Raw genomic sequence first — 19,262 nt, forward strand, 5'->3', positions numbered from 1 at the left:
AGAGCATTCAATAAGTGTTGGAAGGACATAGAAACCACATCACTCACCTGATTACTTAGTCAAAAGGGCATATTCATGTAAGGAATCACAAGCCAGTGCAAAGATATATCTTGTCAAGCATCATAGGAGAGGGCATGAATTTGAAAATTTAAAAGCAGAACTTAAGAAGCTCAAGCCACCAATATTGATGGAGAATATAAGAAAGGGGAATAGGTTAAAGCATGGTTACTTGGGATCATAAATTACTTGCATCTACATAACTATTCTTCCAACATGGAAACTAGGATTTCTATTTACCACTTGCAAGGAAAGGCTTCTACACTATGGCATCAACTGAGACAAGTCAAGCTTTTGAATGAGAAGAAGATTACTTTGAATCATTTCAAAAGGTACTTTCAAAAGAAGTTCTTGTTTGAACATTATTATGATAAAAATATACAATATTTCTTTGAACTTAAGTTGGGAAATATGATAGTGGACAAATATGAGAGGAAGGTTTTATATTTGTCAAGGTATGTCAACTTCCTCGATGATGAAAAGGTAAATATTCAAAATTATTTTGAGTGGGTTACCCACCTTCTACAAGGAAAATATATAGTTGGATGAACCTAAGACATTGTAGGAAACAATGAGGAAGGATAAGTATTTATATGAATAAATAAAAAGTAGAGACACATTCTAGAGATATTGGGAAGACAAGGAGAGGGAAAAGTGGAGCAAAGGACAAATGATTCAAACCAACTTCATCTTTCTAGATTAGTCCTAATGTACATCCACCAAGCCAAGTGGATCAATGTGAATCCAAGATGGCTTAGTCTACAAGGAAACAACAAGACCACCAATTAGATGTTAGGGTTGTAGAGGAGAGCATTTTTTCAAGGAATTCCCTCATAAATAAGACAAAATGACGATTATCCCCAACCTTCAGGAAGTCACTATAGTCAAAGATATGGGGAGAGAAATTCCAAGGATATATGTAGCCTTTGAAGCTCAAGTTGAGCATTTGCAATCACATATGATTAAATGAACGTAAGATTTCAAATCATCTTGTTAAATGATTGAGGAGAAACTCATATCTATGTTGATCCTAAGATAGTGGATAGATTTTAGAGCAAGCTTGGGAGGGCATGGTTGGTCCAACTAGCCACCTGAATTAAAAGAAAGATAAGTGAAATTATTAAGGATTTTCCCATAAATCTAAATGAGTATATAACACTATTGATTTAAATTGCATTCCCTTAGGTTCTTATGACATATTAATTGATATGGATTGGTTGGACAAGCATCATGATGTCCTAGATTGTCATAATAGTATATTTACATGTCTTGATGAAAGAGGGAAGCAAAGCTTAGTGAATGAAATTCCAAGACTCATTTCTATCAGTGATATTTTAGCCTTATAACTAAAAATATGCTTCAAAAGGGGGTGTCAATTATTTTTATCCCATGTAGAGGAGCCAGTCAAGAATGAGAGTCCAGAGTTTGAATATTTTACAGTACTTTGGGAATTTAAGGACGTGTTTGGAGAGATATTTTACCACCTAAAAGGGACATATATTTTTCTATAATATCATACCTAGAGCTACCCTATTTCCAAAATGCCTTACAAAATGAGAGTACTAGAGTTGAAAGAGCTCTAAATGTAGTTCGAAGGGTTTTTGAAAAATGGGTATATATGCCCAAGTGTGTAACCTTAGGAATCCATAATGATTTTTGTCAAAACGAAATATGGAACATTGAGATTATGCATTGATTTCAAGTAGCTAAATAATGTTGTAGTCAATAACAAATGTCCTTTTCCAATGATGGATGACATGTTTGACCAGCTAAAAAGAACCAAGTTTGTTTCCAATATTGACCTAAGATCAATCTACCATCAACTAAGAATTAAGGAATAGGATATAATTAAAAGTTCCTTTAGGAAAATGTATGGACACTATGAATTTATAGTATTTCCATTTGGATTAACAAATTCACCGGTTGTTTTCATGTGCTTAAAGGAAATTTTTAGAAAATACTTGGATAAGTTTCCCTTTGGTTTTTTAGATGAAATATTGATTTCCAAATGAGAGGAAGAGCATTAGTAGCACTTAAGGATGGTACTAAAAGTACTAAGGGAGAACCAACTGTATTCCAAGTTAAGTAGATATTCATTTTACAAAATTATATCCACTACTTGGGACATATCCTCTTAGAAAAAGAAACAATAGTGGATCGAGAGAAGATACAAGCAATCAAAAGTTAGCCAACACCAAGAAATGTGATTAAAGTAAGATCATTCATTAAACTATTATGTTATTATAGAATATTTGTTCAAGGCTTCTCAAAAATTTATCATCCCATCACTTCTTTGAAAAAGAAGGGAATAAAATTTGAATGGACAATAGAGAGTGAGGAAATTTTTCAACACGTAGAAAACTTGTTGTCAAGTTTTCCCATTTTAAGAATTGTTGATCCAAATGAGTTTGATGTGTGAACAGTGCATGCAATGAAGGTATTGGTGGATTCCTTTGAAAAATGGCCATGTAATATGTTATGAATCTAGGAAATTGAAGATGCATGAGGAAAATTATGCAACTCGTGAGTCCTTAGATTTTGAAACCATAGTGCATGATTTAAAAATGTGGAGGCATTACTTCATGGGAAAGAAGTATGAGTTGAAGATAAACCATAGTGGTTTGAAATGTTTATTTGAACAACCAAATTTTAATGCAAGATAAGTTAGATTGTTGTAATTTTTTAATGGGTATGACTTTCACATAAACCATATCAAAGGTAAGGAGAACAAGGTAGTTGATGCCACAATAGAAGAATACATGAGATACATGCTACATCCATAAGCATGTATATATCATATTTAAAAATCATAATTTTAGAGAAAATCATATCATAAATATTTGCAAATGAAAGAAGCACTACAGCAAGGTAAATAATAGCTAAAGTGTAAAAATTTTGAGCTAAAAGAGGATGGAATCCTCATGTATAGGTACAAAGGTAATGTGCTAAATTCAAAAGAGTTGAAATGTGTAATTTTTATAGAAATGCATGATGTTGCTTATAATGGACATGGAGGTTATCAAATGATCATTGAATCCATAAAGAGTTAATATTCTTAGCCAAGATTAAATAAGGATGTGGCTATTTATATCTCTGAATGTATGGAGTGTCAAAAGGTGAAGGTTGAATATGGGCACCCAGCTAGTTTGGTTTGACATTTACCTATTACAAAATAGAGATGGGAGATATTTATCATTGATTTTGTCACCAAATTGAACAACAAAATGAAGCAACATGGTTGACTATTCATGGTGGTGTTGGACCAAAGTAGCTCATTTTATTATATTTAATATAAATCACAAGACAATGGACATAGCAGAAATTTATATTGAAGAATTTGTCATATTACACAGAGATGCCAAATTTACCTTGAATTTTTTTGGAATGCTCCCTTCCACCCCCCTTGTACTATCTCGAGTTGTTTAAGGTGTTACTTATGAATTAACCCGAACCTCACGGTCTATTATGAATATGGAGTTATAAAAATCCTCTTTTCAAACTTTGTTAGAACCCAAAACAAATTCCACTACCATGTTCAACTTTTCAATATCTTTCTAGTGATACAAATTTTATCTTAATTTGACTCACAGATTGAAGGTTATGCCCTTTTAAAGTTTGACCAATTAATTAATGCCATGTCAATGAGGAACCCCACGTGGCACCCACCAGTGGCTCACATAGCCATGGTTAAATCACTGAAGTTTACCGCTCATGTGCAAAAATGTGGATTTTTGTAACCAAATTTTAATGCAAGAGAAGTTAGATTGTTGTAATTGTTTAATGAGTATGACTTTTACATAAACCACATCAAAGTTAAGGAGAACAAGGTAGTTTGTGCCACAATAGAATAATACATGAGATACATGCTACATCCATAAACATGTATATATCATATTAAAAATCATAATTTTAGAGAAAATCATATCATAAATATTTGCAAATGAAAGAAGCACTACAACAAGGTAAATAATAGCTAGAGTATAAAAATTATGAGCTAAAAGAGGATGGAATCCTCATGTATAGGCACAAAGGTTATCTGTTAAATTCAAAAGAGCTGAAATGTGTAATTTTCATAGAAATGCATGATGTTTCTTATAATGGACATTCGGGCTATCAAATGATCATTGAAGCCATAAAGAGCTAATATTCTTAGCCGAGATTAAAGAAGGATGTAGCTATTTATATCTCTAAACGTTTCAAAAGGTGAAGGTTGAATATGGGCATCTAGTTGGTTCGGTACAACCTTTACCTATAAAAAAATAGAGATGGGAGATATTTATCATTGATTTTTTCACCAAATTGGACAACAAAATGAAGCAACATGGTTGTCTAGTCATGGTGGTGTTGGACAAGTTAACCAAAGTAGCTCATTTTATTATATTTAATATATATCACAAGGCAATGGACATAGCAGAAATTTATATCAAAGAAGTTGTCATATTACACAAAGTGCCTTAGGCTATTGTATCATACAAAGATTCCAAATTTACCTTGAATTTTTTTGTAATGCTCCCTTCCACCCCCCTTGTACTATCTCAAGTTGTGGAAGGTGTCACTTATGAATTAACCCGAACCTCATGATCTGTTGTGAATATGGGACTGCAAAAATACACATTTTATAACTTTGTTAGAACCCAAAACAAATCCCACTACCACGTTCAACTTGTCGAGAGCTTTCCAGTGATACAAATTTTATCTCAATTCAACTCTCGGATTGAAGGTTATGCCCTTTTAAAGTTTGACCAATTAATTAGTACCATGTTAATGAGGAACCCCATGCGGAACCCACCAGTGGCTCACATAGTCATGGTTAAATCACTACAGTTTGCCTCTCATGTGCAACATGATCATATTTGATCAATGGTCCACATCCATCTCGAGGCCCACTTTCCTACCTGATTATTAACCAAGGGGGCAAATTTTGTCACTTATGTGACTAAAACCCCCACACCTTCCCTGAGTGAACCATATGCCTCCATGTGATCTGCCAAATCAATAGCTAAATATCCACACCCCCCCCCCCCCCCCGCCTACCCAACAATTAAGGAAGGGGTGCTCGCAAAATTTGTAATATATCCCTCGCTCCTTTACGGCACCGCCTGTTGTTGGGAAAAGTATCCAATTCGGAATGCCCCTATCCCACTCTAAGTTGTGATAGTGCCTTAGCAACAAACAAGGAAAACTATCTTCATATTCTTCTTTATGAAATGTAAATGGAGAAGAAGGATGTAACTAACCGGTGTCTTCCACTAGTTTGTAGATCCAATCGCTCTCTCCTTTGTTCGCTTCCTGCTGCTTGCTCCTTCACTGGTCCAGCTTACACCAAGTTCCTGCAAGATCACAAGAGAGGAAAACTACACAAAAGACATAGATTTACATTCATAACTAGTTTAGGATCAGATATAAACTAAATGTGCAAATATAACAAAGCATCATTGATATACAAGCACATAGGAGAAACTCAAATAGTTTTATTGATATGATAAGAAAGTCCAAGAGGAGATACAACCAAGTGAGTCCCGATCCAGCATCTACCTCCCAGCAAAGAAATACCTTCCTCTCCTCCAACAAAGCATAATTCACCCAATGTACTAATCTCAATCTCAAACCAACAGCAATTCTCTGCAAAGTACAAAATTCCAGCCTCCTGGACCTCTGGGTGAGAGATCCATATATAGATGTAAGCAGAGAGGATGAGTCAGCTTATGTTTTGACTTGTGGCTTCTCTCTGTCAGTTCTTGCTTCCACTTGGAGGTTGAGAGCCTCTTACTCATCACTAGTCGAATTCATTGAGGCAAGTGTCATTGAGGAAGATTCTGGAAGCTTCCAGTGTCTGTACACCTTGCGGAATGACATTGCCATTTGGCATTTCTCGCTCAGCGCACCCTGGTAGTGCTTTTAGGTGCGTTGCAACGCACCTAGCTAGTGTACTGGGTGCATTGCAACGCAGGCAGCTAGTAGAGCATCTGAATTGATCCTGAATTGACTGTTTCTGAGTGGTTTTTGGTGGAGAACTTCTGGGAGAAGCTGTCATTGGTTGACCTTGTTCCTTTAGGGGCAAGAACAACTCTTTTAGGGACTTTGGATCCCTTGGATTATGGACATTTCATGCTCAATGCTGTAAGGCACAAAAATGTCTATAACAATTGCCCCCTAAAGTATGAGGCTGTTTATCGGGTGAAATGCTTTATTAGGAGGATCCGAAGTTCTTCCAATGCTGGGAGGAGACTTGTAATAAGATACAATACAATACATTATTTTTCATACTGTTTTCATGATCTAGCTGAGGCGGGCATTCCCATGCTCAGCTTTATAAATTCATTTTTCTGTACATAGAACAGACAATCGTCTGATGGTAGACTGATGATTTTGATGAAATCATCATCCTTTTGGTAGGATGATTAACTGTGCTGCAACGCCGTACATGTCAATGTCTTTATTTTTTCTGAATATATATCGCAGCCCGGATGGATGAAACTAGATCCGGGGTCTTCAATCTCGTCCAATCTTCACTCTAAGTACAAGTCGATCCATGTGAGAAATGCTTTGCAGTCGAACATGGAAAGACATCGCTTGATTACCAGTCAATGATGTAAACTGTTAACAAGCGCGAGAGGAATCACCGATAATGATAATGACCCTCAAGGTACTGCAGTACAATTCACGTGGTGTGAATAAAGGACTTGGCGTCGAACACCACGCAAAATCTTTCAGTCGAAGGTCATTGATGTATACCTGTCGCCGGAAGTGAGAAACTTGCCATTGAGGCATGCAAGCTTCAAAGTACTGAAGGGGGTGTTCCTAGATCAACTTCTTGGATAATGAGCTGATGTCGACAAGAAGCGATCCGTCAAAGGAGGGCCTTAATGTATCCCACATCAGTGACACGGAACGGAGCAAATGATTTTGATGGAGGTGAAAACGATCTGATGATATATGGTTCAGGGTGGCGGTCATGAAAGAATGAAGTATAATGTATGGTAGTGGATGGGACACGGTTGACTTCTCTGGATGACTTCTCTTGAACATATCGACGACACTTATATGATGGATTGGTATCATTTACCCCAAAGGTGGATGGTATGGCGAGACCATGGCGATGTGACCGGTGAATGAAACAACCCAACCCGACTCAGGCACGGAGCGGAAGTGTCATGTTCAAGAGCGACTTGCTACCAATAAAGGTTCTTTGAGTTTCTTCCCAATTTTTCCCCAGTCATTTCTGACCAGTACCTCTTTATTTTTGTCAAGCTTGAGGAGGATAACATATGCTTGTTCTATAATTTGCCCTTCGGGCAAACCCATCGCTATGTTTTAACGAGCCTAGCGATAGTGAAACTCGTTCTCGTCTAAAGACAAGTTTGTCGCTATTAATCTTTTTAACGAGTCTAACGACAAAGATAACTCGGTCCTTTTCATTTTTAGAGAGTCTGAAAAGGTACATAAAGATAACTCCAAAGTTCCTTTTTCGTCATCTAATCCCTTAAGTCCGAAAAAGTATAAAACAATACAGAAGGGATGAATTTTCGATAGTTTTAACGAGCCGAACAAAACAAGCGCTCGATCTTTTTGTGCAATAATCCCTCAGGTCCAAAAAGATTAAAATCTAGAGGAGGGATAGCACTTCCGGTCGCTTTAACGAGCTGGAAGGCCAAAACTCAGCAATCTTTTCATATTTTACGAGTCAGATGAAAAGAGCTTAAAGAAGACTCGTCTTTTGAGGAACGAGTGATAAACGGGTAGCAGCTGGTTCCAGGTAAGGGTTGGAATTTTCCAATCATGGCAGTGTCACAAGGATGGCTAGTGAAATCACTCTTCGCAGCTGTTCCTCAAAATGGGTAAACAATCAAATGGAGGTGAATGATCGGCCAATGGAAAAGTGGAGGTGACGGTGCAAACACGACCAAGGCTTTAATGGCTGATAATGTTACATTCACGGTGGTTATTTACCGGAGGGTAGTTCATTTTTTAACGAGCTTAAACGCGGAAAAACACTGCTCGGTCTTATGTTTATTTTTTAACGAGCATGAACTATGTGTTAAAACTGCTCGATAACATGGTCTAGTTTTGATTTTTTACCATAAATAGCTTTGCCTTTTCAAAGATAGTACTGTACCTTCAATTGCTGCATCAAACTAGTTAGAAATGAATAACATTTGCTTGAAAATGAGATTAAAACACTAATATTTCACTTTGAACTACGTAAAAAGCTATTAAAAAGTGTTTTTACCTCTCATTTTACCATTTCATTTGAACTTGGTTTGTTGGAGCTTTGGAGGTGCCTCTTCCCCCTTGATTTTCATCAGCTGATTTCGGGAGATTCTGTGGACGATTCTCGGCGCCGTCTGGACCAGGTAGGAGCTAAACCTGAGCTCTTTCATTTCATGGTTTCCTTTCTGCATTCTGTGCTTCATTTCCTATTTTTCTGAGCCCCTGGGGTTTGATGGGGTCGTGCTGCCATCAGCGCACCTTGGGCACTCAAAACCTGCGCTGAATGTCAAGCAGTATGAAGGCAGTTTGACCTTCAATGCAAGTGGAACACTGTGCAGGTGCGCTGGGCACAGAAAAGGGTTTTGTTGCACAGTTTTTGATGAAGATTTTGCCTGTTTCTCATCAAATCCAGGATCTAACTCCTCTCATGTTTGTTTTTCAGAGATATTGGAGCAAAATGACCCTTACATGGCGAGAACGAGAACATGAAGAAGAGGACATGATTGCCCTACATGATCCGGTTACGGTGAACGCGCTGCGGAACTGTGGTCTGCTGAAGTTCTTCCGCATCTCTAGCATGAGACAGCAGATCAACCTACTGCAGTATTTGCTCGATGCTTGGGATCCTATCAACCAAGTTTTTCAGATTAGGGGCAAATCTATCCCCTTGACCGCAGTAGACATTTACTTCTTGACTGGCTTGTCGAGGCGGGGTGCCCCCATCTCTTTGTCAGGTTCGGCCCGAGGGAGTGACTCTGTGAGAGATTATGTCCGCCAGTATTGCAGGGAAGGATCTCAGCCGAGTAAAGACGGCAAGATCATTATCCGTGAGGTTGCTGACAGGTCCCTTAGGTCTATCCTGTATACTATTGGTAGGATGGCCGGGAGTGCGTCTCTTCATGTAGCCAACAGATCCTATATGCAGCATGCCTTGGAATGCCTCCAACCGAAAATATTCAACTGGTGTGATGCAGTACTTCTTCAGATGAAAAGTCATTTGACCAAGGTAAAGGACGGGAGGTTGAAGAACTTTGGGTTCGGTTCTATTTTGACCGCCTTTGCCTTGGAGAAGATACCACTGATGCAGCCACAGTACATTGCTCTTGACTTACCTTCTTCTACTGAACCACGCATGCAGAGATGGGTCGACCATATGTCTAGGCATGCTGGTCAATCTCAGATTTCTTTCTCTGATACCTTCTTCAGGTGGTTTGAGCGTCAGGAGATGGTCTATTCCGAGTATCCATATGTTGGCATGGACTTCCGGGGTGATCCGGATTTGGTACTGCCGGATGGCGAGCAGTGGGGCGCTATTGGTAAAATCTTCGACCATATCACTGTTTACTGTTTTTATTTATAATGTTCATGTGCTTTATTCTATCAAGACTTTTAATCAAACTCATGTGTGTATGCAGATGTTGGTCCTGTTCGCCCAGTAGTTCGCCTGAGAGTGCCAGCCGCTGCCCCAGCAGGAGAGGCTGCCGGGAGGGTTATTCTTCGTGACCTTGATGTGGCCGAGACCCTCACAGCTGTGCAGGAGCAGGTTGAGAGCCTTACTCTCGGTATTCCTGATGTGAGGATCGACGAGTTACCTTTACAGTTGCAGCGGCATACTACTGGTGTGCCTAGACGATGGACTCGTCTCTTACGCATGATTGCACAGGCTGTGACGTGCTATCATGAGCATCACTAGACTAGGGTGCCCCCTAGCATTTTGAGTTTTTGGGTCATGTGACCGATTTTGTCTTGGTTACAGAACATTATATGTAAACCATAAACAGTTATATATATATATTTTTTGATTTTCGGGGTTTTATTCTGGTTGAGTTTTATGATCCACATGTAAAACATTGATGATGTGTTTCTTTTTATAAATGTCGCAAATGTCTATCTAACACATAGTTTGCTAATAAGTCGGTTAATGTGTTTAAGTTTCTGGAAATATGTTGATATTGAATCGAATCAAATTGTCTTTCCAAAATCTTAACCCTTAGGAACATGCGATAAATGGCTAGGTTTCGGACGGAATATATACCATTGAGTTGAGTTGTGAGTCTAGCCTGACGATTAGTCGGCGTATACCATGGGTGATGGCATCAGAGAGCAGCTCTATCAACGCGCTATACTCAGCGATGTTATTCGTTGATTGACCAATACATACACCTCTGAAACTTACTAACTCGCCGCTTGGATCAAAAATGGCCCAGGCTGCGGAGGACAGGTTCCGCGAACTACGACTCGCTCCGTCGGCATATCCCACACATGTCTCCAAAAGGTTCGACATCTGCAATAAATGTAAAAGGGTGGATTACTCGACCAAAATGACCACTTTAGCGAAAACAAAATACAACAAAAGCATATTGGTTACTATTTAAGCATAGTAACGCTTGAGGTACAACCCATTACGAGGTTGCGCCAGTGGAATTCCGTCATAATCCATTAACTCATAGGCTCCTTTTGCTAACACTCGTTTAACAATGTAGGGGCCCATCCATAAAGAATTGAATTTACCTGCTCCCAATTTATCGGATTCTTGGTCGTAAAGCAAGACCAAGTCACCTTCTGAGAAGACACGGGGTTTGACATTTTTGTCGAACTGCGCCTTGACTCGTTTCTTATGGGCTTCGTTAGCCAAAGCGGCATCACGACGGGTTTCATCCAATTGGATTAATTCCAAGAAACGGGCCTCTTCTTCAGAAGTTCCGGGGAGGAGATCGATTGCGAGTTTAAGAGACGAGATTTCGCACTGGACTGGTAAGACTGCTTCTAGGCCATACACCAGTTGGAAAGGTGTGAACCCGGTCGCATTCCTTACCGATGTTCGGTAAGCCCACAGGGCTGAGTACAGGATTAGGTGCCACCTTCTTTTGTGAACTTCGATCATCCTTTGCAACATACGCTTCAGGACCTTGTTGATCGCTTCAACTTGTCCGTTGGCTTGCGGATAATACGGAGTAGAGCTGTCGTGAGATAGCCCTAGCTTGGCAGCTAATTCAACCATCATGTGATTGCGAAAGTGCGATCCATGATCTGTAACTATAGCCTGTGGTATGCCGAATCTGGCGACTACATGATTGAAAAAGAAAAGGGCAGCTGTTTCACCAGTGTTATCTAATGTAGGCATCGCCTCGGCCCATTTGGTAAAATAGTCAACGGCGACTATAATATACCCATGCCCCCCGGTCGAGGTGGGGTTACATGTCATGAAATCGATGCCCCATTTGGCGAAAGGCCCAACAACAACTATCGGCTGTAACGGTGCGGGTGGTCTTCTGGTTTTGCTATCAAAAATTTGACAAGCATGGCAGCTTCTGACTGCGGTTATGCAGTCTTTGAACATGGTTGGCCAGAAGTATCCTGCTCTTAATATTTTTTGTGCTGTAGCATATCCAGATTGATGCCCCCCACACGCGCCTGAATGACACTCATTCAGGGCTTTTTTCGGCCTCCTCATGGGTGAGGCACCTTCTCAGAACTGTATCGATACCACGACGGTAAAGTGTATCACCGACGATCATGTAGTCTTTTGCTTGGTATCGTATACGATTTTGTTCAGAGTGAGAGGTATTTGGCCTGAATTTTTGGGTCTGGAGATAAATTATTATATCTCCATACCACTCATTGCTTGTAGATATCAGAAACAAATTCTCATCCACGATTGTTTCTTCGGATGTTTCATCGTTGGACGACGATGGGAGATCGCACAATAATTCTGCGAAAACTAGAGCTTTCTTTGATTTGGATTTTACAAATTCCAGATCAAACTCTTGAAGGATCGCTATCCATTTTGAATATTTGCCCCCCAGCAACTGTCGCGACAATATATAAGTCATGGGGTTGCAATCTGACAGAATGGTAGTTTTCCGAAAGAGGACGTAGTGTCGAAATCTTTGTATCGCTTGAACAGCTGCAAGCGCTAGTTTTTCAACATAAGAATATTTGCTTTCTGTATCATTTAAGTTTCTACTTAAATAATATATTGGGTGTTCAATTCCATCGACTTCTTGAACTAAAACCATTGCGATGGTTGTATCTGCTGCAGCCAGATACAGGTTAAAATCTCTTTGATAATCGGGGCGTACATTAATGACGCTTTTATTAAGGAATCTTTTAAAGCATCAAAGGAAGCTTGCGCAACCTGATCCCAGACGAAGGGTACCTCCTTTTTCAAAAGACGTGTATAACCTTTAGCAAGTTCGGCGTAATTTGGAATGAACCTCCTCAGAAAGTTTGCTTTCCCTTGGAGTTTCTGAATCTGAAGCAAATTTGAAGGTGGAGGCAAATTTATGATTGCCTGGACCTTACAAGGGTCGAGACGAATCCCATCCTTGGAGACTACAAAGCCAAGTAAACGACCAGAACCGACGCAAAATACACATTTGTGCGGATTGAGTCGTATCTTGTAGTGTCGGCAACGTAGAAATATCGCTCTTAAATGCTGCGGATGATCAGTCCGCTTTCGCGAATGAGCCGGAAGGTCGTCGAGGTATGGTTGAACGATGTTCTTGATGTCATGGAAGGCATAATTCATTGCCCTTTGAAACGTCGCCCCTGCGTTCTTTAAACCAAAGGGTAATTTTCGATATGCGAATGTGCCCCACGGACAAATGAATGCAGTCTTTGACTGGTCCTGTGGGCGGATATTTATTTGATTATACCCGGAAAATCCATCCATGAATGAAAAGATTTCACATCCGGCGCATTCATCAATTATCTGGTCGATGAAGGGTGTAGGGTAGTTGTCTTTCGGACAAGCTTGATTTACATCCCTATAATCGACACACACTCGGATTGTCCCTTGTTTCTTCATAACAGGGACAATATTCGATACCCAATCGGTTAGAGGAACCGGGTAGATGAAACCAGCATGGAGAAGTTTTTCAACTTCTGCCTTAATGGCAGCGGCTTTCTTGGGGTGCACCTGCCTAAGCCGTTGTCGTACCGGTTTGACATCTGGATACATCTTAATTTCGTGTTCAACGATACTCGAGTCAATGCCTGGCATTTCGTCATACGACCAAGCAAAGACATCTCTAAATTCGCGAAAAAGAGCGTTATAAATTTCCAGTTCTGAAGGAGAACAACCTTTGCCGACATAAATATTCTCTACAACATCTGTTTTAGTCGAGATATTTATGGCTATAGTCTCTTCAATATTGGATAAGTTTCGCTCGGAATCCACCGTATTTACAGTATTTGATAGGAATTCAAAAACTGAAGGATGATAAAGGTCATCTTGAGTATCTTCTTCATAATCAGGAAGAAGGGAACGATGGTGGTGATCATTCCATGGGGCCCCTTCAATCATCATTGATTGTAGAATTTCTTCGTCGGTTCCATGCACTCGCGACCAAGGATCTGAAGGGGTTCCATATTCTCTAGACCTATCTACCCAAACGCTTGATGAGCGTTGATTTGGGTTCGCATCCCATGCTAGAAACATTGATTGCTACAATATTTCTATCGGGCTTGGGGGCAAAACCATTGCATGATCCATGTTGATATCGTCTTCTGAGATCTTCGTGGAAGATATCATATTGCAGGTTCCTATCGACGCTACTTCCGCCAAGTTGATTGGAGGTGGAAGAGCGAAAGTTCCCATTAGTATAGGATCTTTTAGTAGGCCTACTCCGATATTCTGAAGCGAATGGGGGCTTCCATGGATCATGGGAATGCTTCCTGTAACTTGTGGACCATTGGGGAGGAAGTTTTGTTGGTCGACGATCGTAATCCCCCCCTGAAAGGAAAATGCAATCTTTCTAAAATAGGTCGACACAACAGCTGCCATGGCATATATCCACGGTCTTCCTAGTAGGATGTTGTAATCAAGATTTCCATCGATGACTTCAACATCTATTTCTACTGTTTTTCCCCCTAGTTCAACCTTCAAGTTATTTAGGATACCATATGGGGTATATGTCCTACCGTCGAATGCTTTTAACATTGTCGAAGACCGCGACAAGGTTGGAGATCCTAAAGTTTTCCAGCAACTCATCGACATAATACATGTAGATGCCCCCTCATCAATAATTGTTCGATGAACAGTTTTGTTGAGGGCTTTCACTTGAATAAGGAAAGCTAGTTGAGCTGGTAACTGAGGATCGTATCCTTTGTGGTCGAAGGATACAAGATTGGAATCCTTAGGATCAACCCCACCAATGGCTGATAACAAAGCCTGCCTTTGGGATGGACAATTTTGTAGTACTTCAAGAGTCGACATAGCGGATGGCGATTGGGCCAAATCTTCCACTATGTTATAATGCTGCGCTGCTCTGGCGCGAGGATTAAATGTCGACTTGTGTACTACTCCCTTTGGCGGTTTTATTGTTAATTCAGGAATGATGGGTGGTACAACTTCTGTTGAAGTTGTTGTCGAACTACTTGGTTGATCTTTATCCTTGTCGTTTGACAGCTGCGGATTCCCGTAATCTTTGTTCCTTGTCGAAATCAAAGCATCATTTTGCTGCTTCGAAATCGACAACATTAGCACTTGCGACGGGGAAGCATTTCCACTATCAACCAGATTTGTTCCTGGATTTGGAAACGGATCAGTTAACACTGCTGAGGTTTTCGAACTTTTAAAGAATCTTTTAAGCTCAGCTTTGTATGGACATTCTTTCGTCCAATGATCCTCATCACATATCTGACACCCTGAGGGGGGTGGTTTCCTATTTCCAGGAGGGTTTGAAGAAGTTTTTTCAGGAGATGATTCATCCTGTTTCTTCTTCTTCCCTTTGCTTTGTTTCTTCTTGCTTCCTGGTTGTTTGGTTTCTTTGCCCTTATCTGTTGATACGGCATTTACTTCCGAAGCAAGAATTTCGTCTTTTGCATTTTGATCTGAAATCTTACGGGCCTTCTTAGATGTGGCCTTTGTCGATTTCGCGTTTGTCGTGCCAATCACACCATCGCCGGCATGAGAGTCATTGTTTGATTTAGGAGGAGGAGGAATTGAGAATTCCGGTCTAGGGGCATCAGGTATTTTGTCGTAGAGCGTGCCAGACTGAGTATAGACCAAGTCCAGATATTGCGCATGAGCGATAACTTGCTCTTCCGTTACGACTCCCCCCTTCGCCACATCTTCCGTTATGGCAGGAAGTAACGACTTGATGAACCATTCAGCTAATAGCTGATCGGGAACGTACGTTTTTACCATCCTACGACGACGTCGCCACTCATGTATATGATCAGATATGTGAGAGGCCGTTGTCTGTTTGAAGTTGGTTAAGATTTCCGTTCCCGTTTCATACCTTATCGGTAATTGAAAATGGGTTAAGAAAGTCGTGGCTAAGGTGCTGAAATTGTCGAACGAAGCTCTAGGCAATTCAATATACCATTTTGCCGCTGGACCCGTTAACGTCCTCTGAAAAAGGCGAAGTCTTATCGAATCATCGTTTAGGGTGTTTGATGAACACCATAGATGAAATGTCATCACGTGATTCGACGGGTCTTCACCTGGATTTCCATTAAATTTAGGAATATCTGATGGAAGTTTATGAGGAATTGCTGGCCACCAAGGGGCGTAAGAAATTGGATCGTTTGTTAACCGGTGTAAATCGGGTAACTCTAAAGTTGCCACGAATGGTAACTGTTGATTCAGGTTAGGTGAAGCATACCCAGGGTACGATGGAATTGCCTGAGCAGTTGGCCTTTGCATACCAGCATAATGTAGTTGATGCTGGTATGACTGATACGGTTGGTGGACTTGACCACTGTAAAGTGGTTGATTTTGGCCGTTTTGAATGTACGGCTGTCCACTGTTCGCAAAGATCTGCTGCTCAGAACCTTGGTACACTTGTTGGAATTGTGGTTGTTGGTATTGCACCAGCCATGGTTGTGAAGCCATGTTCTGTTGCGCTATACTAACCGTTGGACCAAGGTGTGGGGTAATTGTACCCGTTTGGACCTGTGTCGCCCCACCAGTTGATGATTGTGGTTGAGTCACAGGGTCAAGGGGCTGTTGCATTACAACCTGAGAAATCTGAGGTTGACATACAACAGGCAACGTTTGAACTTGTGACATTGTTACAATAGCTGGTGTTGTCGGGATGTTCGACATAGGTACACATTGTTGCATAGAATACACAACTCTTGGTTGTTGGGGTAGTATAGGTACCCAACCACTTGACGTAACTCCAGTATAACCTGAATACTGTTGTGAACTCCCGTATGGGTATCCTCCCGGAGGGGGTAATGAAAGGGTATACTGCCCCCCATACGGTGGTAACCCGGAACTCAAGGGGATGGTCTGCCCTTGGGGACTGGATTGCCCAAATTGACCTCCAAATGGATCAATTTGTCGAGTCTCAACATAAGAGTTGCCGGATATTATTCCAGAGGAACAAACAGGAACGGACCATACTGTCGAAATAGTCCCTGGATGGACTCCTTCTAGCGGTTGTGAGCTAGTCGAGACAGATGGTACGCCGGCAAACATTGTCGGAGTGACGGCAGGGAGTTCTGCTGTCGCTGTGTCAGTCGACACAGTCCTAGATGTTGACGGTTGTTCAGACATTTTGAGTCTATCCAAAAGATTACCTAGCGATTCTACAGGAACTTCCACTGGCGGTAGACTAACTTCTGATGTCGAAGGAAATAGAGTGACCCCGACTCCAAAATGTGTTGGAGTACTTGCTTGCGGATCTTCTACAATTTCCTCTATCGCAATCAAACCAGGTGGAAGGGGAAGACCGTCAGGTCCATAAAATATTTCTGGTGCCGAAGAAGGGGTTGAATCGACAGCGACAGATGTTTGAGGAGCAAGACTCTCCGAACCGGTTGCAGATGGAACTGGTTCAGTAACACAAGTGTTTACTCTCAGACTAGGATCAGTATCACTGTCCCTCTGTGGCTGTTGAACTTCTTCTGTGGAGGCAGGGTTTCTAGAAATGTTTGGAGTAACTGGAACCTCGGATGTTGTTGGAACACTTGTTCTAACTTTAATAGGAGATTTCGAACGAGTTCGCTTTGTCCGTACTGTTTTCGATTCCGGAGACAAAGACGGTTGACTCGTAAGCCTCCGCGAACGACGGGGTTTCAATTGACTTTCTTCCACGATTGCGGATTACTCGATCAACTAAAATACAAAAGGGGAAATATGTTTCCGAATTAAATGAATTTTAGACGCTTTGGACACAACTTGCTTTTTCAATTTTAAAGAGTCGAGAAAAAGCAAAAGATGACTCTAGTCTCCTTCGATGTTTTAACGAGCCCGAAGTGACAAATGCTCGGATGGACTTTTTCCGTTATAGAGTCTGAAAAAGGCCAAAAGGAACTGCTCTGGAGTTCTAGGTAGAGGGTGTGCCAAACTTTTCGCAAAACCGCAGAATACTTTTTAAGGTACGGGCGGTCAATCTTCCCGAATGCTGTGTTCAGTGCATTGCGATCAGTAGGGCGGCCGACACGGCTTCCTATGGATAAAGGTTTTATGCCTATAGGGGTCTCCCAATATATACTCGACGGTACGTGGGAGCACAATCCGTACTGGCACTTATCGTCTCTCAGGAGGAATCACCCAACCATCAATGAGGCGACCAGTGACCAGGTTTTACGACGCCGGAACACGTCTCTAGCCTAGACCTCTATGTTGTGCGTTAAGTTACAAAGCGTTGTTAAGTTCATTCAATTTATTTTAGGTTGATATTTCTTAGAAGTTTTCCTTTTTGGATCACCACGAGATGTATGATACAATTCCTAAATGCAGTCTAAAGATGATAAGCAAGCTTTTATATCTTTTCAACAATGAAAATCCTAGCTACAAGGGGAAAAGAAAGACACAATCTTTTCTCAAAGAGCATAGAGCACACTGTAAATGCACTTTTCCTAAATCAACACATACAAACTGTCAAAATGCAAATGCACATATGCATGTATTTGTTTTCACTTTCTTAATATTGATGCCTAAAAAGAAAGCTGTTGTACAAATTTGAATTCGATTTCAAGTGAAAAACACAATCAAAAAGACGATTACGACACTTTATGATTTACTTGTTTCGACACTGGAAATGCATAAATTCAAACCAAAAGACAAAAGTAAAAGCGTAATCAACTGTGAACAGCAAACAAACTCACTCCTAAGATCAAAACGACACTTACGACAGGTCTAGATCTAAGGGCGACAGTATGACTAGTTTACTTTTGTGATGGGAAACTGCAAATGATGTAACAAATACACAAAGAACAAATACAGTTTCTTTATACAACTGAGGCGGAATTGAGGCAAAGAAAAGGGGTTTCAGATAGGTACACACACTGATAACAGGCTGCAAAAACAGAGATAAAACTGAGCAAAAGGAAGCAGGGAACCACAGCTGCACAAGGCAAAGGCTGATCAGCGCACCCCCAGCACAGAGAAACTGAAATTCAGCGCAGGTAGCCTTCACGGGACCTGCGTTGAAATGCAGAACCTCTTCACAGAGTCTGCGCTGAAGCAGAAACGAGAGTTGTTTCTGGGTTCTGGGTCACGGTTTGCAGTTTAATCTACAGTTTTTGGCCGGACAAAAGCTATCAATTAGGTACAATTAGAAGGATGATCTAAAGGAGGACTAAGATCTATCACAAAGGGTTGTTAGAGCACTTGTGGATCAGCTGTTCAGATCATAAAAACAGGCCCAGTGAATGGACTGGAGTAGCAGATCTCTACTTTGCATTTGAAAATGGCAAATGCAGTTCGATTCGGCACTCCTGAGTTTATGAGAAGAACAACAATAGAAACACAAATAAACTAACAAGATACGATCCCCAGCGGAGTCGCCAATTTGTTGTTGGGAAAAGTATCCAATTCGGAATGCCCCTATCCCACTCTAAGGTGTGATAGTGCCTTAGCAACAAACAAGGAAAACTATCTTCATATTCTTCTTTATGAAATGTAAATGGAGAAGAAGGATGTAACTAACCGGTGTCTTCCGCTAGTTTGTCAATCCAATCGCTCTCTCCTTTGTTCGCTTCCCGCTGCTTGCTCCTTCACTGGTCCAGCTTACACCAAGTTCCTGCAAGAT

The sequence above is a fragment of the Pinus tabuliformis genome, chromosome 3_1, assembly GCF_031772625.1.
Source record: "Pinus tabuliformis cultivar Carrire ecotype Pingquan chromosome 3_1, CPIR1, whole genome shotgun sequence".
Lineage (NCBI taxonomy): Eukaryota > Viridiplantae > Streptophyta > Pinopsida > Pinales > Pinaceae > Pinus > Pinus tabuliformis.